Source organism: Myotis nattereri (assembly GCF_964212035.1).
Source record: "Myotis nattereri genome assembly, chromosome: 6".
NCBI lineage: Eukaryota > Metazoa > Chordata > Mammalia > Chiroptera > Vespertilionidae > Myotis > Myotis nattereri.
In genome coordinates this window covers 87133397-87158729 of record NC_138081.1, presented here as the reverse complement: position 1 = coordinate 87158729, position 25333 = coordinate 87133397, and positions in this window count along the sequence as shown.

The window sequence follows — 25333 nt, the reverse complement described above, 5'->3', positions numbered from 1 at the left end:
TTGTAGGGTGATAGTGGGACTGAATGAGCTAATGAATATGAAGCTCTAAGAATGGAAATCAGCTCATAAATGCAATATAGTTTTCATAAATATTAGCTGCTATTTTTGTTACTATTTTTGCCTAGATTACTGAAGAATTGTCTTAACTGGTCTCTTAATCTTTCGTGGGAGCTTTTCCAGTCTATACTCCACACTGCTGTCAGAGCAATCTTTCTGAAACTGAACTGTGATTATGTCACTCTTCTGCTTAACACCTCCAGTTGATCTCCTTAGCTTTCCTTTGATGTTTAGATTCCTTAGCCCAGGACACAGGCTCCTGGTTATCTAGTGCTATCTCCCTGGTCTTGTTGCCTGCCAGTTGTTCCCATGCTCTTAGCATAAACAAAGCAGGATATTCTTTTGTGTGTTCTTGATGATGTGCATATTCCTATTCATGGACCATTTGCCCCTATATTCCTTCTCTTTAACTTTTGCTCACGCTTTAAAATGCAGAAAAAGCATCACAGCCCCAAGAAAACCCTCCAGTCTCTGAGTTTAACTGAGAGATCACTGCCCCCCTTAGCCCCTTCTCAACAGGTCCATCCTAGCACTTGCCATGTGGGACTCTAATTATCCCTTTTCTGTCTGCTGGTTCTTTTAAATTAAAAGCTATTCAAAGATAAAGAGCATAGATTATCATCTATCCTCAATCCTGTAAGCCATCTAGGTAATAGGAGATTCTTAATGTTTTGTTGAATAAGTACCTGACAGTGAAAATGAATAAAAAACAAAGGTACAAATGGGAGGAAAAGCACAGTGACATGTAGAGAAAGGGCCAAAGGCTTCCTCTCCCACACTTGGATTTCACTTTGCATTGTTAGAAAAGTAAAGTGGCTCTTGAAGTGTCAAGGCTTTTTATAAAATCTTAGGAAGTATGTGGAAGGAAGTCTTTGTGATTCTAAAATATTGCTGGCATAGATTTATATTTGGGTTGAGTTGTACAAAGTATTTAATGACTGAAACTTCCACTCCCCCAGACAATGGAAAATAGCTAGGTTACTTATCTATATACTAGTATATAAAAGGCTAAGTGTCCCTCCTTCCCTCCAACTGGTAGCTATTATATGCAATGACCACTAGGGGGCAGGTCCTCAATGCAGGAGCTGCCATGACGCGCACTGGCCATTTAAAAATAAATGGCACTGTGGATCTGGTGCTCACAAACCAACACTCGACTTCCCCCAAGTGCGACATAGGCCCTGCCACCACCCCAGAGCAACACCCCACCAAATTGCAGCCAATAGTGCCAAGACCCCATGGCACAAAATGTGGCCCACAGCCCAGACCAGCCTGGAAATAAGTGCTGTGGGCACCAGGTAATGACATCGCAGAGCAATACCTGGCTTCCTCACCCTAGGGACAAATAGCTTCCCTGCAGTTTCTTCAGCCCAGAAACCTGACTTGCTTTATAGCCAGGTGCAAACATTTTACAGTTCAACCAAATGTTTGTGAAGTGTTTTCCCATGCCTCATCTCATTTGATCCTCACAGAAGTCCTGGAGTAGGTAGATAGGAGACTGAGCAGAATCCTATTTTCTTTTTATTAGCATGACAATGGAGATTTAGAAAGTTTAAAAACTTGACCTGAGTGAAAAGAAGTAAGAAATGGTGGAACTTGAAAGTGACTTCAGGTTTTCTCACTGCACAGAATATAGTCAAACATTGCTGCAGTTAAATATTTTACCCTTTGTTCTCCCTGCATGATCTACAATAATAATCTGCTTCGTGTTGATATTTACTGCTGTGTTGCTGACAATTACCTGAAAGAGAAGTTGGGGTGCTTCACTGGGCTGGAAAAAGTTTAGCTAAATCAGAAACCAGGTCTAATTAAGCAAGTTTATCCATGTACGTAAAAGGCTAAGTTGACTCCCACATGCACGATACATATAAAGCTCTCACTGCTGCCAATCTCATGCATGTATTTTGATCTGTCATTGTATATTGTGAATTTGGTTGACACTTCTATTATAGAAAAAGGGCGAATAGCAATATTAAAATATTTCTTCTAATTAATTTCCTTTCAATGTGCATGAATCCGTGCACTGGGACACTAGTTTGCACATAAGAATCTCCTTAGATCAAGTCTCAAATATCTAATATGTTGATATTTCAATGATCTTATTTCTTCCTATAAGCTTCTCAGTGTCATAATTCTCTCCGTTTTTTTTTTTAATCTTCTATAACAAATAAATGGGATGGCTTAATACATATTCACATATGAAATGATAGCTACATTGCACACTATAGTGGTGATAAAGAAAAAGACGACTGAAGTTTGAACTAAATTTCTATAAAAAGAAGCCTTAAATTCATATTTGTGTGAAGGTTGTTTAGCTAATTTAATATTGTCTTTCTCTCTACAAAATTTTCTCATAGTGCTTAGTTTATTTGTAAAAATGGAAACAATGCTAGAGACAGTATTATTCAGTAGGTAAAAGTCTTTATCTCTATTAAGTAAATGTGGTTTTAAAGCCTTTATTAGAAACAATTTTCCATGGCCATATATTATCTGATTACCACATTATTTGAAAAACTTAAAAACTCTTCAATAATAAAAAATATTTTTTACATGGCGGTATTATCCATAAAGGATACAGACACCTTTATGCTCTTACCATAAATGTAATATAGTATTTTACATTCTCTGCTACTGAAATTCAGTTATTGACTTTTTAATAAAGCACATTGTCAGTAAACTGAAAAAATGGTTTAAGGCAAAACAATTTTGAAAGTACACCATAAACATTTGAAACCATAAAATTGTAAACATTCAATGCTTATAAGTAGGGCTTTACAGAAAGTCAATTTGGCTTCTTACATTTGTCACAATAGGGGGATTTGGTGTTTATTTAATAATCATAGAAAATAAATATTTGAAATTACCTCTATTTTTAATTGGAATAATTTATGCTGATATTATCACATTAAATTAAAATAAGGCATGATGAATTCAGAAGGCAATATGCAGACAACTGTTAATTTCCAGATGAATTATTCTCCTAAAGTTCCTTTGTGTATTCATTAAATAGGACTTTGAGAACACATTGATTAAAGTGGTGGTTGGGTTCCCAGATCAACAAATGGAATTTACTTCCTTGGGAAGTAAGAGTACTAACTATTAGCATGCATTTCCCTGGGAATGTACTTTAAGCATTTTAGCTGGGATTTAAGGAACATATCTTGTTTTGTTGCAGTGGGCATGAGAATTACCAACTCAAAATCACAAGATTCTTATAGCTGCAGTGACCATATGTATTGAATTTTCTGAGTTGGTTCCAAGAGCATGCGATGTTGATGAGCAACACTCCCCAGTGTGAGCTCCCTAGGGAAGTTACTGTGGTTAATCAACATTCCCAGCTTGATTAGCAGCATATAGCAAAGGATAATAAAACACTATCCCTGCCCTCACAGAACTTTTTGTATAATGGGGGAGATACACAATTAATGTGTAATAAAAATTATTACCATTAAAACAAGTGTAATGAAAGGAAAAGACAAGATGATAGGTAAGCAGATAAGTAAGAACTGAATATTTTCGAGGTTTGGAGTGGTCAGGAGAGGTGTCCATGAAAAGTAGAACCCACGGGAAGAGTAGGACTTATCTAGGTCAATAAATGGGGGAAGTAAAATTGTTGAAGACCCTGAAATAGAAGGTTGACTATATCAGATGATTTGAGAGATACCCCAGATTACTGGATCAGTGCAAATAACAATGTGACAGTGGGTGAGACTGGGAAGGGAATCAAGAGCTACATGGTACAAGGCCTTCTTAAATGACTTGCTAATGATCCTGGACTTAAAGCTAAGGGCAATGGGACGTCATTGGAGACATTGAGCAGAGGAATGTTGTAACTAAATCCATATTCATTGCCAGTACATGCTTATCTGAATTAAATAATTGAATTGTCTGGATAAAAGCAGCAGCGGATCTCAGAGTGGTTATTGCCAGAGGGAGAGTCCTCATTGATTCCTTTAGCCGCGAGGTGTGCCCCACGGATTTCTGGCAGTAGTGACTTCTAGCAGCTACTTTGTTTGAGAGCTCTCATGCGCTGCCATGTTTAGTTCCATTTGTGTGTGACCAAAACCTTATAGCTGTCTAGTGCTACCACGTCTTTAAGTAATGTGACCAACAATTTTAGTTTCCCAATATTAGGGGGTTTCCAGGGAAGCAAGACTTTCAGGTCTACAATCAAAACAGTGGTAGACAAACCAGGATAGTCCATTTCCCTATTGATAAACCAGAATCAATAGCCATCCAGTCTATTCTTCGAAATTTCTAATGGTATAAAACTCATTATTTCCCATGATAGTCCATTCTACTATTTCATTTAATTAAAAATTTATTCTTGTTAATTATAAAGTTAATGCAAATTGATGGAAGACATTTTAGGAAGTAGAGATAAGGAAAAATCATTTGAAACTAATCCTATTTAATTTTTTCATGTTTGATCACCTCTGACTTTTAGAGGCGATCTAAAGAATGTTTGTTGAACAAAAGAATGTTTGTTGAAATGTATCTCCCCTGGAATAACACATTCGTCTTGGTTTATTTATTGGGGCCACGTAGAGCAAATGTCTCGGAGAGCTTCTCCTTTAAAGTGTCTGATTATAGGCATTGTATTCCCTCCTGGATCTCTGATCCTTCTTAGAACACCGTCACCTACGGCCTTTATTCACCATAACACAGGTATATGGGGTATCTTTCTCTTACAATGAAATATGCATGAATATATGTGTTAATATAAATGTACACATATGGATACATATTCATATTTATTATTTCCCATATGTAAGAACAATAATTAAATATTTAAATACACATTTTAGAAGCATATTCAATGTTTTTTAAAAATATTAAAATATTGATTTTTTAAAAGCTTCAGTATGTTGTCAAATTTATATTGTAGTTTTTCTTTTACTTGCAAGACATTCATAGCTGTTTTAGATATATTTTTAATGATTAAAAACTACCTCCATCTTTTCTGTGCCTCTCCCAGTGCCTGGGGTGGAGTAATAATGATCAATTCCGTAGGGCTCATTATGCAACAGATCAGCCATAAAAAAGGAGAGAAGTCTATAAAATAAAAGATGTTTCTTAATTTTTTATGAGTTAATTCCATTTTATCATTGTAAGTATCATGTGAGGTATGCAGGGAAGGTGTTATTGTAAATGCATTAAAGGAGGGAAAATGGCACAAGGAGAATAAGTTTGCCCCGAGTTGCACAAGATGGCAGAAGCCAAAGCTCAGACCCCCCTCTGATGCACCTTCCACTGAGCTTAGATGTGTTAGCGAAAGAATAAATGTATAGACAATGTGCTCATAATTGGATTTTAAATTCAAATTTTTACTTGCACTTATGATTCAGTAGCATATGATGGAAGCAACTATTAAAGTACACATTCGGAGGTAGCATTCCTAGAAAATCTTGTATTCAGACTATTATTTCAGAGTTTATTTAAGTGTATTTAATAGGTAACACGACTTTCCATCTGCAATTTCTGTGTGTTTTGATACAAAAGAGACACCCTGTGAAACTGGCAATTAAAAGAAAGCAGAATAATAATTTTTATGTAACCTCTGTAGCAGAAGAATCTTAATGGTGGGTAGTCAGATGTTGAAATGAGATATATTTTAATTAGGTAATAATAGCAAGCTTTGTTTATTAACTGCACTGAAGGTTGTAATGAGTGAGCTGTGACTATCTGAGGGCTCTGGCAAGAAAATGAGAACGGTTAACAATTTTGAAGACCAATCTCATTATGGAGAAGTCAGCCTTGCTCACACTTGTTTAAAAATGAAGGAGAAATAGAAAACTTTTCTGCTGGCTCCTCGTGATACATCTTGATTACAGCTTCCTTTGTTCTTTCATATTTCTGAAAAATATTATTTTTATACCTAAACACTTCTAGGCCAAGTTTCCTGTCCCAGAATGAACATAATCAAGCTGAATCACCTTTAGCATCTTGGCATTACTCAGGAGAAGGGGGCTGTGGCTGACCTATCTTCCTTCGTTTCGCCAGGGAGCTATGACCACAGCGCCATCACTTCTACATGCAAGGGAAAAACTCAGTCACCTAAAGCAGGAGGTGACCAGAATCTTACAAGTTGCACATCTAGTCAGAGCAGGCACATGATTTCAACCGAGGCCGATCAGGATGTGGGATTCGTGGCCTTTCAGCCATATGCATCGAAATTAATATCAGTGCCTCATGATTCCCCTGTATTGCCACATTACTTCTGGAATTAACTTTTTCAAATGCAACTTCATTGCTATGTCCTCAGGGTATAATCCAATCTTTCTAAGAAAGTTAATCTTCCAAAATTCTGAAAGGCAAATCAATAGCTGCACATACTCTTGCCATGTGCACTGTTGAAATAAACATTTATAAAAAGATTTTCTCTCCTGGATTGTTGCAGGTGGGTATAGGAATAAAAAATATACTTCTAATCTTTTAGTTGATCTCTAAGAAAACCAGACTTTGCAAAAATGCATTTTCTAATGTTCCAAGTTTAAGGCTTTTCTTTACTGGCATAACACAAAGTAATTTTGTTAGAAATAAATGAGGCTTAACCGATAATCTTAAGGGAATAGTTGCACAATGACAAGCATATATAATAAAATAATATTTGTGATGTACATGATTTAAATATTGGACTTGACCTTTCTGTTTATCATATATATATATATATATATGTATATATACATATATATACATATATATATTCTTATCTTTAACATTTAATACCTATATCATTTACTTTGAGTTTCAAATGATATTATTTGCAGTGTTCTAATATTTTATCATTAGAAAGTCATTGAAAAATCAGATTCTTCATGAACTGTTTCTATAGAAATCGTTGCCAAAATCATAGAGATAAGCATGTAGTTAAGTTACCCATAAAAACATTGAATATTATTAGCTGACATCCATAGGACAAGTCTAGACTGAATTTTAATTTTGCCTCAAGTCATGGTGGCAAGTGTTATTAGCTACATACCTGCTAGTACACATTTTTGTGTATTTGGAACTTTTGGTTTGGATTATGTTGAAAGCTATCACTTATTTTTCTTTGGTGTAGCTATTTGTACTGAATCAGAATTTAAAAAGCTGAGATAGAATGAGATTTTTCATTCTGTAAGCAAACTGATGTTAATGATATGCCATTAGATTATTAACACCTAACGAGGCTTTTCTCTCAGAGATACAGCAACTCAAGTGTGACGGTAACATGTTCAGGGTTTGAGTTACCCAGGCTTGGCTTTCAATGCAACTGTGTGATCTTTGGTAACTTTCTGACCCACAGTGTATGTTCTATAAATTTGGGTAATAAAACCTATCCTTTAGTGTTATGAGGAATGAATAAGATGATGAACACGTGTAACACAAAGTGTTTAATAAATGGTAGCTCTTACTAGAATTACTACTTAAGTATGAGTGGTGGTTCCCTTCATGGAGAAACCTAAAATGACACGGAAGTGTGGCACGCACTTAGTGGACTACAGAAAAGGCCGTTTTCTGTGTAGTCAGCAGGTCTGTCAGGAGACTGTGGCTGCAAAGTTTGGCCTCAGATATTGTAGAACTATGCTTGCTAATCAAAGAAGAAAGGATGCAATCTTTAAATTGACACTGATTTTTGGGAAGGAGGAATGTCAGGGGAAGATCTGTGTTTAAGCAAAACCGGTCTGGGGGCAGCTGTGTGATGTACTGGTACTTACTGGATGTTAACCTAAGAAGTCACAGATGACTTGAATGCTATATATGCACATATAAAATATAGGGATTAATAGTCCTTTGAAAGCCATGTAATCACCACCCTGCATCAGAAGGATATGATTCACCACGTTTGGAAGAAAATATTAGACTTTCTATTTATTTCTGCTTCACCTTGTCAATTTCTTTTTTGTATGTTTAACAATGTATATTATGCATTAACAAAATAAAACAGGCATTGATTTATTTATAAATCAATAAGTGCACATATGTTCTAAGTGCTTATACAAAAAATGGTTTTTTTTCCTAAGAGGTGAATGAAACACAATGTTTTGAGGCCTTCACTCTAGAGCAGCAGTTCTCAACCTGTGGGTCGCGACCCCTTTGGGGGGCAAACGACCCTTTCACAGGGGTTGCCTAAATACATCCTGCATATCAGATATTTACATTATGATTCATAATAGTAGCAAAATTACAGTTATGAATACAGTTATGAAGTAGCAACGAAAATAATTTTATGGTTGGGGGTCACCACAACATGAGGAACTGTATTAAAGGGTCGCGGCGTTAGGAAGGTTGAGAACCACTGCTCTAGAGGATCTAGTCCAGAGTTTGAGGACTTCTCAACTGGAAGTATGAAAGCTGGTTAGTGTCATTTGTATTGATGAGTTTCAGTGAGTATTTAACCTAGGTTACTAATACTGGAATTGAGAAAGGGGATGGATTTGAAAGAATGAAAAATAAATTCATCATCAAAAGCTTGAAAGCCATAATATCACTGTGGATAGATTTGCTTATCAAGGATTTGAAGGAGAGTAGTCAGAGGCCAGTTGAGACCTTGCTGAAATACACTTGACGCCTGTCCTGGGAAATCCGAGGTAATGGGAATTAATTTTAAAAACAAATTTAAGTTCTCTGATATCAGGTTACCTAATTGGATTATGAAATTCAGTTGACAAATAAGAAGTAAAAGAAAGACAATAATGGTTTTTAGTGAGATGTGGCTTGCAAGGAAGAGTTGATGAGTGGAGAATTTTCTACCTCATTACATGAATTGAGTGGTTATAACTCAATTAAAATGATTTAACTATCAATTAACTACATGACTTTATGGAGAACAAAGTTGCATGTTTTATTGATGTAGAGTCAATAGGTTAAGGCTAGTTTTGAGGAATGATTTTTGACTGTGTCTGAAGAAATGAAAGTTTGCTGAGTTTCAAACTGCTAAAATTAACAAGGAAAAAAGGACAAAAAGTCAAATACAAACAAAGGGTATATACTTGTTTGTTCTGTAAAATGACAGTAATATATTAGTCTCAATTTAGTCAATATAGAGGTCTTTTATTTTGTCATGTTTGTCAAAACATGAAGAATTCGTCTTCAAAATGGAAGGAGCATGAGTATTTTAAAATCATGTGTTTTTATTTTAATTCTTTTTTTTATTTTTTTATTATTAGTTAAGGTATTACAAATGTGTCCTCATCCCCCCCTTTAACCCCCAACCTCCCCCCCACACACAAACTCATGCTCCCATCCCCCCGTTGTCCATGTCCATTGGTTTGGTTTATATACATGTATACAAGTCCTTCTGTTGATCTCTTCCCCTTACCCCCGCCCTCCCCTACTTTCCTTCTGGGGATTGATAGCGATCAGGCTATTTTAATTCTTTATAGTAATGTAATTAGAGCAAAGCAAGGCTTGGGAAGTTATACTATATATAACAGAGCAACATTTATTTTCTAGAAAATTCTTATTTATTCATTTATTCATCACTTATTTTTCAATTAGTCATTCATTCCTAAAATATTTATTGGATGTTTACTGTGGACCAAGGATGTGTAGGTCAGTGAATAGTGTGAATGAGAGAGAAAATGATCCTAATATTATTGAACTTAAGACCTAGTGGGAGGGCAGACAATGAATAAATAAATGCAGGAATAAGATTAATTACAGAGTGTGTTAACAAATCTGTGAGTTTATAAGCAATATGATTGAGAGTACCTGAAAGGAGGTGTGGAGTGTGTGGCTACTTTGTACAAAATAGATGGAGAAGGTCTCTGAAAATACGTGACATCTGAAGTTTGAAAGATGGTAAGGAGTCATATCTCTATTCCCGTTTCTATTCTTCATGGAAATTGAAAAAAACTATTCTTATTCTGTCATGATTTCCTTCTGTCTCCCAAACAAAAATAAATAAGATGAAAATGCAGAATCATCCCTCCCTCAATCAGTTTATGATGAATCTCCTCAACATACAACTCTACCTCCTCTAGAAACCTCCTCTAATTACTCTTTTCTGCATATTCCAAGATGCATTCTCTAGTTACTGCGGTATCCTTTCTAGTGTAGCTCAATTTAGTGTTTTCTGCTATTTTTCTGTCTTTGTTATCACAGTTCAAGCCAGCTTGGCAAGAGCCTGTAGCTGAACAGCTCAGAAAGAAACTAAAGGGATCTCTTCAGATGTCAGGGTGGAGGGAAGTATGTAAGATTGATTTTGATAAAGTTTTTGACTCTGCTGTAATTTATCCTTTATCACAAAGGCTACAATATATAGTTTGACATCCAATGTCCTTTTCCATCCCAATCTCAAACCTTTGTCTTCTACTCCTTCCACTGAGTTGAGTGTCATGTCTTTCTTTTCCTATTGCTTTTGCCCTTGTTGTTTCCGATTCAAGCTGACTGTGCTTATAAAAGTGTTTTCTATTCAATCAGAAACAAGGATTGATGTTTTAATTGATTACTTTTCTTCTTAAGTATATCTGACAGTAAATGCCTGACCTTACCACAGCTGAAATAAATACAGGGTATTGCTATGTCCCAAAGTCTCTAGCTGACATTTCTGTCAGAGTATTTGTTGCCACATCAAGATGCTGATGCGTTCAGGAAATTAGTGCTTAGTGGCCAGAGAGAGTCTGTCATTGATCAGCTATTACCAACAGAAGGCAAATTTGGAGATATAATCTTTAAAAATTTCACCCCAGATTATTTCTGAGGGTCTCTTGTTAGAAAGCAGGGATATGTTCCCATCTGTGCTATATATGTAAAGCTTCATTCCTTATACATGCTTTCTTTCCTATATTGGCTTTTTTTTTAACCCCTCCCCCGATGACTATCTTGGAACCTGTAGCCTGAAGTCACTGTTTGGCTCTATCCCTGAGCATTGCCACCAAAACCTCCTTTTTCTCATCTTTAATGAAATTAACCAACATTGATAATGCAGGTGACCTCTTGGGAGATTGGAAAAAATATCTGCTTGTTCAGCAACATTTGACTTAACTTTTGCACTGATTTAACCCAGACATTTCTTCTCTCCAAAGTGTGCTCTAGCACAACAGTGAGACCTACTATCAAAGTCCCTTGCATCTCATCACCCTACGGAAAACTTCCCCCTATCCTCTGGCACATTTTTATAAATTGATACCACCAACTCCCTATCTTGCTCTGCATTCTTTTTAGGGCAACTAGTTAGTCAGTCATGGAAATGGAAGTCTTCAGCTTTAAACTTTCAAACAATTTTAAATGCGAGACCTAGGACATGCCCCTTAATCTCTGTCGATTCTCAGTCTGTGCAACCTGCCACCATTGTAGTATTTCAGTAGCACATGCTCTTTGCCAGCCTTGGGATGTAATTTCTGAGAATTTCTCTAGTTCCTTAAGGGGAGGCTTTTTCAGTCCTATGAGGTCTCCAAGTGCCAATGAATCAGGTCTTAGCCTGTGAGGCAAAGAAAAGGCCCTAAAACTACTCAATTGTACCTGCCACAGACCTCTTTCCTTCTAATGAACACTCAGATGTTTCAATAAATTATGTGTCTGTAGATGTGGCTTAAACACTAATTTTTATCCTGGCCTCATGAGAGGATTTCTTAGATTTTTACACTCTGGCAACCTCACATAGTTTTAAGTTTCTCTATTCCATTTGATCTATCTAGTTCCAAGTCAGGCATTCTCCCAGTCTCAGAGTGATTCTTAAAATTTGCCTCTAACCTTAACATGGCACTGTAGGAGCAATCCAATCATGGCTGTGTCTGCTCTGGCTCGTCCCCCTAATTCAGAACCTGGCCCTCCTAATGAAAGGGCAGTCTTGGATCGCTGGAGGTGCAGTTGGGCAGTCACCTTATGTCTAAAATTCCATGGGTCTTCCCATGAAATGTTACTCCAGTAAAATGAAGTCTTCTTTTGATCTCAACTTTAAGAACAATTACAGCATGTTGTAGCATTAAAAATGGTTGAAGAGAAATGCTATATTTTGGGGAGTATTGAGAGGTATTGAGTATTGAGAGGAGGGCATTATATTGCATATTATGCAGCTGCCCAAATCTCAGCTTCTTTCTTTGCTTTTCTTCTCTTTTCCTTACGAATAAAAAGTCCCAAACTCATTGGTCCTTTCCCTCACAACTCCTTCTTTTAACTCAGCTCCTCCAACACTGTTTTTACCATCTTACCTCCTTCAACTACTTCTAAGAATTTCTTCTTTCTATTTTCATGTACTTTTTTTTACTCCAGTTCACTTAATCATTTTCTGAATTTCTTTATCTCCTCTCCATATTATATTTCACTCAGCATAATGAAAGTCTCCTGGCTGAAGTTTACACAAAGGATCAAAGCAAAGTAGTACCTTAAGATGAAGGTGAATGGCAGTATATTCTTACAATTTGGCCATTTTTGTCTTTATCGCATTAACACACATTTCATAACTCGAAAACAACTTGTAAACATGGTAAAAAAAAAAGATACCAAGATAGGCTCAAATCACTAATGAAAATTCTTGGAATTCATTCTTTAATAGGGTTTCTAATTTCCTTCTTAACATGTGTAAAGAGGATCAAATGAAGCATTCTTGACATTTAAATGCTTAAAACAAAATAAGAAGTCAATTTACACTTTACTCAGAATAAGCAAAAAGAAAAAAATGAAAAACAAGAAACAAAAGACAACCCACAGATGCAGCCTGCCTTCTCATCAACTTCTGTTTCAGGTTCTTATGGAACATCCAGAAAGACAATAAGAGAGCACAAAAATTGAAAAGGAGAAGAGAGAAGAAAAAAATCAGCCTACATTTAAAAATATATATATACTTATATATTTTTATTGATTTCAGAGAGGAAAAGAGAGGGAGAGAGAGAAGGAAGCATCAATGATGAGAGATAATCATTGATTGGCTGCCTCTTGCATGACCCCATACTGGGATCATACTGGGATTGAGCCCTGCAACTTGGGCATATGCCTTGACCTGGAATTGTACCATGACCTCCTGGTTTCAAGGTCAACGCTCAACCACTAAGCTACACCGGGCCAGCCTACATTTTGAAGGATAAAGTTGGAAAGGTCATGAATCAGTAAGAAAAAAACAAAACAGTGTATAAGAAAGTTGGGCAAGAGAAACAATAAGTGAAAACAGGATACATTTAGAAGATACCGCTCAATTTTTTAAATATGTCATAAGCTACGAGTGTGATGTTGGCTTGTGAACATATAAAGTTTGTGCAGCAGTTTTCTCACTGTGGGCAATATGACTATAACAATTGCTGACTACATTCTTTATGCCATGGCTAATACATTTTTTTCATATTTTGTCTACTGCAATATCCTTTCATCTAGAACAAAACGTTTAAATTGCATATTTATTTTCTCAGTGGAATTAACCCTGTCTGAAACAAAATGAGATTTTTTTAGTTTGTTTTTCTCAAAGATCTAGCTGGCCCTTTAAGAACAGTAGCAATTTTATCTGTCTGAATCTGATTGTTGCAACCAATACAGAGAAATGTGAAAAAACTAAAGCATACAAACCTGAAATTGTGCAACACAAGCTCAATTAAAGTTTTTTAATTTTTCTTGAAAGGGAGATTAAAGGCACATTTAAAGACTGTACTCTATAGTCATGCCATCTCTTTTTTCTACCCATCATCTTTGTTAAAAAAAAGTATATCCTAAAGTCTATCTTACCTAAGCAAACAGATACATGAAATTTCCTTTCTGTCACAAACAGCTTTATTCTTTAGTATCTACATTTTTCTGCTCTCTGGCTCTGTACTAGTATACCCCAATGACATTAACCCACATCCTTGCTGTAATAAGCATCACTTATCCAAGAACAAAACACTACTGTTTTACTTTATTATTATTATTATCATTATTATTATTAACAATATTATAGATGCCCCCTCCCACTTTACCCACCTCCACCCAGCTCCTGCCCCCTCCCTCCCCTGGCCTTCATCACATTGTTGCCCGTGTCCATGGGCTATGCATATATGTTCTTTGGCTTAATATAACCTCATCAGCTATTTTCCTTATCTCTCATATATTTCTTTTAATTTCTTCCCCTCATCTTCACTCAGTGTTTGAACCATTAGAAGATATTTTTTTCATGCTACCATTTCAAAAAAAAGTTTTATTTGAGAACTCCATTTTTTATGATTCTATTTTTATCCATGTTTACACTTTATACCATGATTAAATAACTCTTTAAGCATTGATCAAATATCAGATAACGGCAGTTAGAGCTAACTTGTGACCTTAAATAGTACCTATCATGATGGAAAAGAATAAGACAATTTAAAGGAAGCTTTTAATAATAAATATAGTGGGACCCAGGGCCAGTTGGAGGCAAAATTGCGAAGCATATAAAGTTTATCATTTCTTTTTTCCTCCATCTATTGATTTTAGAGAGCGAGTGGAAGGGTGAGACAGAGAAAGAGAGAGAGAGAGAAAGAATCAAAAGAATTGATCTATTGCTCCATCCATCCATGCACCCATTGGTCAACTCTTGCTCCAACCTGGGATTGAACCCACAACCATGGCGCATTGGACAACCTCTAACCAACTGAGCTACCCAGCCAGAGCTAAAGTTTATCATTTCTTCCACCTTTCACCATTTCCTACCTCCAGAGCCCCGTGTTCTCATGCCACAGGATTCTTGTTGCCTAAAGTCACCATACATGCCTGGTCTGTGTCACTTGCTTATTGATAATCCGTCTCTTGGGCTCCTTCCATGAAACTCTAGTCCCTTGAGTTTAAATGGCATAGACAAAGTATTAGCAGGTAAACACCTAGTTTATCAACTTTATATTGGCATGTCAATGATGGGGAATCCAATTTAAGTTCCCAGGAATATTTTCATTTAAAAAAAATGTTCAGAATCTCTATCACTCTCTAATTGCTGATGTACACATAGGCTTATGATATAACTATTCAGGAAAATATTTGTTTTTACTAGATAAAAGGGAGCTCTTGTTTTTCCTGAATCATACTACTTACCACCTGTCTATTGATACGTAAGATTATGGATACTGAAATCTCAAACAAAAACAGAAACATAACGTTGAATGCCAATGATCATTGTCATGCTACAGAGAAGTTACAAATCTATAAAGATATTGCCATTTGGGAAAAATGAAAAAAAGGTAAGAATAGAGGCAAGATGGATATATAATATACATGAATACCGAGCCCAGTCTGACTGGCCATCACTCGTTGCTCTCCCCCAGCTTTCTCCTTGTTCAGCAGATTGGATTTATTTTCCTTGTGAGTTCTATACCAAAGCAATGTGTTGATCTCCAGCAGGCTACTGGAGTTTGTTGCTGCTTACTCCTCCCCTCTCTCTGATCTTCCCTCCCTCCGTTTTCTATCCTGCTTTTACAAGGATAAATATAAAAAAGAGGGGCTGGTGAATTTAGGTTTTGATTAAGAAGTTTGCGTTAGTTTGAAAAAGGGTCATCAAAGCCCTCCTGTCTGGGATGGGGTGTGGGTGCAGCAAGGATGCGCATGTGCGTGCTGTTCTGCTTCAACTGAGCTTGTTCAGTATTGGTGACAACTTTGTTTTTAAATTATGTTGATCCCTTGTTCATCTGCTTATAGTTTTTAAAATTATAGATGCATCTTCCTGGGTCTGTATGTTCAGCTTTCTCTCATGGACATGCTTCTAGGTGCCCAGACTCTACTCGAAGGGCCAGGCTAACATTGTTTGCAAGGTTACTCAACTTCTCTAGACTCTCCTGTTGTGAAAGAGAGGAAACACTCAGTAATACATCATAGTGGAATGCTTATTAGAAAACACGACTTTTATAACAAGTGACATTTCTATGAAGTATAATAAATCATAGTTTGGTAAATAAGTAGTAAGTATTAGCCAGCTGCTGGAACAATCCTTTTTCTCTTGTCATAATTAAGACAGTTAGGTGAAATATACACATTTTCTAATTAAATACCAGCACCGATAATGCTGCTTTAAAACATTCCACTCGAAACACTAGTATGCTTGGTCTTAAAAACTGATATTTCACTCTACAAAACTTATTAGAACAGCCAAATTTACCTCTTTTATTTTTGTAGTATGTAAATGACTCAGAGAGTTGAGTTTAACTGAATTTTCCCCCTCCAATATCTACACTCCATTTATCATACCTTTTTTTCTCTCCCTCTCTCTGTTTATTGGGTACTTCAATTGCATCTTATTTTTTAAAAATATGCATTGACTATAACACTGAAATTTAAATAAAATGCTTTACTTATGGTGCTGTGAACATTTTTACTTTCCCTTTTTTCTTTATAGAGTAACCCCTCATATTTCTTTTAAGCATTAACATAGTTGAAATTCAGCTACAGAAATACACATACTGCCTAATGTAGACTTTTAGCCCACCAGGGACTTCATTAGTAGATGTCTTCTTCAGTTCAAAGATGGCACTTGAGAGTTTTAAGACTCTCTAGTTTACTAATTAGCTTACCTCAAAGGACCATGTTTAACATTGCTCATATCTTTTTAACTTTTATTGATATGGGCATTTGCACATAACTGTTTTCAGTTTGATGTATTCAAATCCCTAGTCACATTCAAGGACAAGCACTTTAGAAGACATTAGAAGTCCTGTTTAATGATTTTCTTGGTCATATTTATGTATAATTACTTATGAGCAAATAATTAGTTTTGTTTTACTTTTCATCCAACTAAGCATATTCTCCTTGCTGCTCCTCCCTTAAGCCTTCAATTACAGTGAGCACATTAAAGTAAATTCACCATGGATTGGTAAATTCTGAATTTAATTCCACCTAGTGGGATCCTAATCACAACAGAAACTTTTGGCACCAACCTGTATTCAACTGATGGGATTCCAGGGATTCAGAGCTCTCCTGGACCCTGAAACCTCCTGGTAGGTAAACATGGGATTAGCTTTATAAACGCAACCGACCTATTCTGCTTTCTTATAACCTATTACTCTAACTATAAATTGTTTCATTTAAAGTAGTTTTTTTTTGTAAAATAATTGCCTAATTTTTTTCTTGAGTCAAGAAGAAGCAATTGATGTTTATCTGCAAACACTAAACGTACACTTTAAGATCACACGAGGTATATCTCAGAGTTGTCTGCTTCTTCCGTCTCCACTGTCACCACCGTGTCATCCTCACAGGATGTCAGAGGTGCAGGGGCCTCATAACCACCATGGCTTCTTTGTAACCCAACCCTACGATTTCCAGTGCTGGGGTGAACTCTTTATGGGTTAAAAGACTGGGCATGTTCTGTCTTTGCCTGAAGTCCTTCAGTGGTTCCCCATTGTATTTAGGACAGAAGAGCCTAAATTATTGGCATGGCCTGCTAAGCCCTGTGTAACCTGGGCTGCACCCATGTCTGCAGTCTCAACTCTCTTACTCCTTCCCTAATGCAGCTCTTCCTTGCTGCCCACCTTTCAATCCCATGAAAACATCAGCCTTCCCACATTGCAGACCTTTCTGCACTTTGCTTTTCATGCCTAAAGTAAACATCCACCTGGGAAATCCTGGTATTTTTGCAAAACTCAGAGTAAATGTTTCTTTCTCCAATCTAAATGCTACCTTCCTTTCTTCTCTATAAAGTACTTTACTATTTCACCACAACGCCTATCAGATTATTTAATTATACATTTATTTGTCTAACTTAGTTTAAAGTTTGTCTTCCATATAAGAAGGCAAACTCTGAAGTTAGAGGCCGCTGTCTCTTTAATTAACCTCTGTACGTCAAGACTTAGAACACTGACTGCCACTTATTAAGTTGTAAATACCTGTTTGTTGCTTGGCTAAATTCACAAAATATGGTATCGGACTTTTCAGGTTATATTCCAATATTTTTGGTCATTTTAACAATGTAATTTTTAACGGAAGTGCTGCCAGTGGAAATGGGTTCTTCAGGTGTCATGAGAAGAGAATTTCAAGGTACACACACATGGGAGACTTTTCAGAATAGTGGCAAGATTTGTTGAGGAGAAAAAAAATAAATCCTTGAGGATGAAGAGGGAGGGCAGGCTCTACTAGCAACTGCCCAGAGGTCCTTGCTATTCCTCCATATAGTTTCTTGGTTTCAGGAACAAGTAGGCTGTCTTCCAAGCTATTCAACTGTTTCCTGGGTTTTCCCTGGGCTGTGCTGGGCCCTCCCCCTATCCAGTCCCTTTCCTGAATCTTCTGGGGTTCCATACCTTTATCCTATCCAATCCTTTGTCCAAATTCTCCCAGGCTAGACTCCTCCCCTTTATGGTCACCATTTTGGCTCCCACTGAGCATGCCCCAAACTTCTGCTTCATCATCTTGTACTGTGCATGCTCTTGGTAGAAAGACTTTCTTCTGTGCCATCTTGGCTTCTACTTGCTTGCGCCTCGCAAAGGACTTTCCCCCTTACTGTTTAATCCCTTGCCCTGTAATCCTGGCTAACAGACTGGTTATTCCCAAGGGGAGATCTGAAAGTCCAGTCTTTCCTGCCTGTCTGCTTGGGGATTAAGTCCCTTTGGTGGAGAATGAGGCTGTCTCCTGGGGCAGAGGAAGTTTAGCTCCCTTCTCTTTTGTTAGTACCTAACTAGCCACCCACACTAACAGAAGGATTAACTTTCTTCTATAAACAAAATCTCTCAGTTATTTTCTTTTACATTTTTTTTATTTATTATTTTTAACTGAGCACCCATGGAGGAAAAGAGTAATAATGGGCACTTATATGGATAACATTGTATGGTTCATAGATACTGCATTTAACTAGCGTATCTGGTAGGCAATATTTTTTGTCATATGCTATGTATATAACATAATGCATATGTGATACAAAAGAATATACTCCACAGCGAGAAGAGATATTCATACCATCTGGTTTACTTTTGGTTGCGTTAATTAATTTCAGGCCATCTAGATAAGGCAGTTCCTTATCTAGAGAATCCTCACCTGAAGAGAAAAATTATGGCTTCCTTCTACAAAAATTTTTCTGTATTTTTCTCTTATAAATATTTTTATAACTAATCTAAATATTTGTACTTAATAAAGCTAGAATGGAGCTAATCACAGCCCTCTGAATTCATCTTCTCAAAATTATGATTATAAAGCTATAGGATTAATTTCCTTGCAGGGCTCCTTAAATGATTCAAAATAATTCCCCAAAGTGGAATTCTAAAATGATGTCTAAGTGAAACAAATTGCAAAAAATTGCCGTGAAAGAAAAAAAAATCATAATTTAAACATGTATACCCACATTTTTCTTAGAAAGCCCTGGTTTCAAGTTCTGTTCCCATGGAATTCCTACACAGTCATGTGCTGCCTAATGACTGGGATACTTTCTGAGAACTGTGTGGTAAGGTGATTTTGTTGCTGTGCAGACATCATAGAGTATACTAGTACTTATACAAACCCAGAGGATATAGCCTTCTTCACACATAGGCCATTGTAATAGGTATTTGTGTATCTAAGCATATCAAACATAGAAAAGGTACAGTAAAATACAGTATAAATGTTTTAAAAATGGTACACAAATAGCTATGACATCACTAGGCAATAGGAAATTTTCAGCTTCATTATAATGTTATGGGACCACCATTGTATATGTGGTTCATCATTGACTGAAAGGTTGTTATATGGCACATGACTATACATTTAATGAGATAAAATAGGTTAGAAAAAAACCCAAAACTCTTGGTTAACAAAAATAATCTTTCAGATTTGTTAGGTCCTATGGTGTTGATCAAATTTCTTTCAAAGCAATATATCACAAAGATATGATTGGTTACCCTTTCTTATTTAATATTTTGATTATATGATGTTGCCAGGCAGCTTCCTTTTTCACATAGATTAATTTGATTCTACCAATCCCATTCCCAGAAAATCACCTGCTGCATTTGGTACCCACTTACCTGCCTTATGGATTGCATTTGTGGTTGATAGTCTATTAAATTACTGTGCAGATTGGATTCAGGCCAGTGGTTAAAATATTTCTATTAGACTCCAACAGCATACGTGTATTTCTTACAAATTCACATCACTCTCTTATCGCTCACAGTGTTTCATTCTGTCTGCGGAGTTTGAATTGTGTGCACACTCAATTTCACAGGTGAGCACCAGCCAGCAGTTTTTCTGGGCTGTGGGTTGGGAACAGGGAGCCGTACCCAGCATCAATGAAAAGGCTTGTGTGTCAATGGCATTCTATCAAAAGGACCTTACGTCTCAGGAGTTTTCAGATAAGAAATTTCATCCTATTTTAATTTACTTATTAAAGACCCTGAAATGTTCATTTTTAGAATTCATTGTTTGGATTTGTTTGCATGTTTACTTAAGCTGTGCCTTACACTACCTCTTTAAAAAACATGCATTTTTCTCTCTCTTACTGAGACTCAATATGTCTCCCCTTGCTCCATGACCGAGAGCCTGTTATTGTTGTGAGAAACAAGGGTTCAAGGATTAGTTTTAGTTAGAAGTTACACATCCAACTCGGATCACATTTCCTTTGATTTCCTTTTCTATTGTGGGAGATGTCTGATAGGAACAATAAGGTGACCACTTTCTTCTGTTATTTAATTGGCAATCGATGGTTGACCTTGAGACTTCTCATGTTCTGATACTGAACGGACTCTCTTTAATTTGATCAGTGATTCCCAGGGTATTGTAGAGATGGGATCACCAAGTTTGACAAAAGTTTCTGGGTTAGTGCTATCTATTATTAAATTGTTGTTATTGAATAGACCTCGAGGAGAACATGAAGGTAGTGGGAACCTTATACTAACAGTGAATGATGTATCACAGATGGTTTCTTCTTCATTTGGCTGGTCTTAGCCTCCTCTTGGCATGATGGCTTTTGCCTAGAAGGCTAGCAGACAATTTTTTATTATCCTAGAATAGCCTTGTAATTTTTCAGGGAATGAAAGTAATGGTAGTTTCTTATATCTGTATCCCTTTATGATTTCAATTCAGTGGATATCTATTTTGAACATATGCTATGATCGAGTGTCTTTGTACCATTCAAAATTAAGAAGGACCCTTAGGGTTGTAGGATGCAGTAATATGAGACCTAATATTTTGAATCTCTAGTGTATGTGCAGCTATCTTCTAGAAACTTTGACATACACACCAATTCTTACAATAGCCTGGAAAAGTAAATATTCTCTCTGCTGAGACTTACGCGACTTGCTGAAAGTTTAAAGAAAATTAAGTAAATGTCCGAGGCAGGATTCCAGTCCAGATGTGTGAGTCACTAACATGCTTTATTTTTGACTACCCTGCACTGCCTATTGAGGAAGAGCGTAACGATGATGCCTTGCAATCACAGAGATTCAGACAGGAGATATGCAGGAAGGTTTATAAAGAGGGTAACATTTTATCTGGACTTGAAATATTAATGAACTTTTGGACACTAGAAAGGGTTAAGAAAAAATTCAGGATGAAGGAACATGATGATAAGAAAATTTGGAAGTGCCCTAGCCAGTGTTCTCAATGGTTAGAGCGTCAGCTCCCAGACCGAAGGGTCACAGGTTTGATTCCGGTCACGGGCATGTACCTGGATTGCAGGCTTGAGATCCCTGGCCCAGTTGGGAAGAGTGCGGGAGACAACCAATTGAGGTGTCTCTCACATCGATGTTTCTCTCTTTCTCTCTCTCTGCCTTTCTCTCTTCCTGCCACCCTCTGTAAAATCAATAGAAAAAATATCCTTGGGTGAGGATTAAAAATAACAAAAAATTTGGAAGCATGAAAGGCTGTAGTGTGTTTCTGAAGGGCAAACATCTTGATGTACACAGAGGAATGTGGTGAGGCCTCACTCAGCCCTGGGAAAGCCTTGACTATCATGGCAGGAAGTTGCCACATTGCTCTGTAGGTGATGTGCCAGGCAAGGGAAGAATCGTGAAGATGGGGTGGTTTTGTGTGGGGTGTCCTTCAACCTATTAGCCTTGATTCTCCTCTTTCCTGGGCTTAAGGGTTTTAAAATCAAGGAGAAAAACCACATAAATTCTCTTTGTAGTTCAACTGCATTAATAAATTGCCTGAAGGCAGATGTCTTAAGGTAAATGAAAAATGAAGACATTGATCTTAATTTATCAGAGAAAGCATTTCTATGGTAGCAGTACATTTTAAGCATTTTTTTTAAAAAAACAATGATTCAAGAGACTTATTTTTGTCAGTGTGAGTTGATGAAAATTGTATAATTTTCTTTCATGGAAAGTCTGAAATTTCTTCTCCTCTTTCCTAGAGGCAAAGGGATTTAGTATTACTCCATAGACGTTATTTTTTTAAGTAAGATTTATTTATACTAGTAGGTCTATTTTTAAAATAGCTTCTTTTTATTTGAACACCTAAAATATTTATAAATTTTGTTTTTATCCATGTAGAATCAAACCTAATTTATATCCATCCTAAATCAAATCTAATTTATGTCCAGATTAATTGTATTAGCTTTGACATTTTCCAGTATTCACTGATCTTTCTTTTTAAATGTATTTGTCTATCAATCTAATTTAGGCAATTCCTGTTTGACAGAGTCAACTCTCATTTCTGCTTTTAGTGTAGAAGTACAGAGTTGGCTATGAAATGAGTACACAAAATTAAAAGTGGTGGATGATGTATATTCCATCACCGCATGGTTTTTTATGTAATTTTAGTCGTGACCTTGGATTTTTTTGTAGGATGATCTAAACTTTTGAAAATATGCTTTATCAGGAGAAGAAGGGCACTGGGTTTGAAAAATGAATTATGCCTCCAGTGTTCTGAACCTGTTGTTAATACATTGAAAAGTAAACTTTCTTTAGCACAACATGTATGGTAATCAAGTACAGGCATGTGGATGATGAATACCCAATAATTGTCCACTTAGAAGTGCACACTGTAAGTCTTGACAAGGACACAAGACTCATCCATTCAGATTTTGCCAATGAAGATGCATAAAGAAAAAAAAAAAAGAAAAAAGACCTAAAGTGAAGAAATGTTACAGTAGCAAAATTTGACCCATGACTTAAAATTTCCATGACACTCCGTTTGTTTTATCCATTAATTTAACAATACTGAGGTCTATTTGTACTCAGTTCATTCTATATTTATATTTAGTTCATCCCTAGGCCCTGAACTAAGGTGATAGAAAATGCAAAACAAACAAACAAAAAACCACAACCCTCTTTCTGAAATTTTCTATTGTTTTTCTTATAGTACACTTAGCAGTTTTATGTAGTGATTTAAAGTGAGTAAAATAATATTCTTACAGAAACCTAGGAACATTTTATATTACATTTGTTTTGATTGGATCCCTAACAGGTTTTCCTTTCTTGTGTTCATCTTGGTTTCCAAATGAGGGGATGCTTAGCAGATCTGGAGGAGAGTAAGAGGACTTTCAAAGAGCATTAGTGTCCATTGAAGCAAGTGTGACTATTATTATCTGTCACTTTCTTTTGAAGCTTTAATGTCTAAAAAGACCATAAAGCAAAGAACATAAAAGTTGATTAATACTGAAACATTTTATGGCACCATTTAGTGAGATAAAAAAGGGACCTAAGATGGGAGCACCACATTCATCAAGTACAAGGAAGAAAGAGGATAGAATCTAATATTGGCTCTATGTGTATAGTATCTCTTTTTGACTCTGTATGGTAATGGTAATGATGATAAAAACAATAATAGTCGTCTCTTGTATTTATTAAGATTTTATTTCATGCTATCATTCTAAGTGTTTGACATGTATTATCTTAACTAATTCTTATACTAATTAGGTAACTACTATCAGTATCATAACATAACAGAGGTGCAAATTTAGGCACAGATGAAGTAACCTCCAAAGATCAGCGAGGAAGTGCGCTGAAGGCAAACCTGCCTTTGAAGGAGGAGAATGTGTTTGAATGTTTCCACAGAACTGACAAATGTTCCAAGAGCAAATTTCATTTGGAAGAATAGGTTTTCTATCTCCTTCAAGAGAACCATTTACCATTACCTTGGAAAAACCAATATGTTTTTAACAGCAATCATTTTGTAAGACCCTAGTATTTACGTTAAAATAATTTATAGGTGCTATGCCAAGGGTAATGTTACATTTATTAGTTTCCATAAAACTGTTGACTGAATGAGGTATCATTTCTCTCTCACCTTAAGTTGCATTGATCCTCGGTGTCTTTTGATCTGTAAGAACTCACCAAAGATTTCTCCTTTAGAGCAACAAAGCATATCGTTACACCTTGGGTTTGATTAATGCGGTGTAACAGAGAATAAAAACACAGCATTGAGAGTTCTGTGACCTCATTTCTAATCTGGGCTCTACTGTTATGATCATGTGCAAGTCCTTTGCCTCCCTGGGCCTTAGTTTAGTCATCTATAAAATGAAGGGGTTGATTAGAGTCCTCCATGGCCTGTCCTTAGCTCTACAATGCTATGACGCCACCATTCTTTTTCTTAATCAAAACAAAAGTCAGTGAAAGATCAAAAGAGGCTTATCTTCCATAACATTCCACCCGATTAAATAAGACCTGAATTGCATTGAAAGTATCAGTTTAGTAATATTGTATTTGGAACATTTTAGTTCTGGCAGGGTTTTTTTGTGTTTTGGGGTTTTTTTTGGGGGGGGGGTTTAGAGGGGGGGAGGTAAGCTAAATTAAAACTTCTAATTTATGGATTTACCTATTAAATGCTTTTTATGTGAAAGCCCTTTTATAGTAGATTAATAGGAACTCACTAAAACTCATCAATTTAATCTTTTATTTATTGAGAAGATAAGGCACAACAATAGGTGCTAAATGATAACAAAATGAATCAGCCATCCTCATGAATAATAACTGCCCCTTATGGGCGCCACTGCCCTACCTGTTACTTTGCATGCATCGCACAGCTGATTCTTAGCAGCGTCTTTACGCAGTTGCCTTAGAGAACAGATGAGTAAACTGAGATTATAGAGTTTGTAAATGGCAAGATTGAAAGTAGAAGCCTTGGCAGGCTCTGAATCTTGTGCTCTGCTTATTATAACACGTTAGCTCTCCTAATTATCTGAAGGTCACTTCCCACCCACCCCTACCACCAGGGGCCCTAAGAAGCCATTGAAGAATTCAGTCTAAAGCAAAATTACAGTTTTTATTATGTAATTTAAAAGCAAGCTTACCAAAACAGTGAAATAAAGGTTATGAGGTGAGGATTTGTATTTTAGGTTGAAGGAGAAATCAATCAAGGAGAGTCTGTCATTCATTTCTAGACAGCTGGCTTTGTGAATCCCTCCCACTAGCCTCGGTATGAGTCCATCTGTGTCTGCTGAGATGGCTGTTTTAAATCTTCCATTTTCTAGGTCAACTGTTATATCACAATCAAAGGAAGTTGTCTGGCTTCATAATGTGATTTAGCAGAAAGC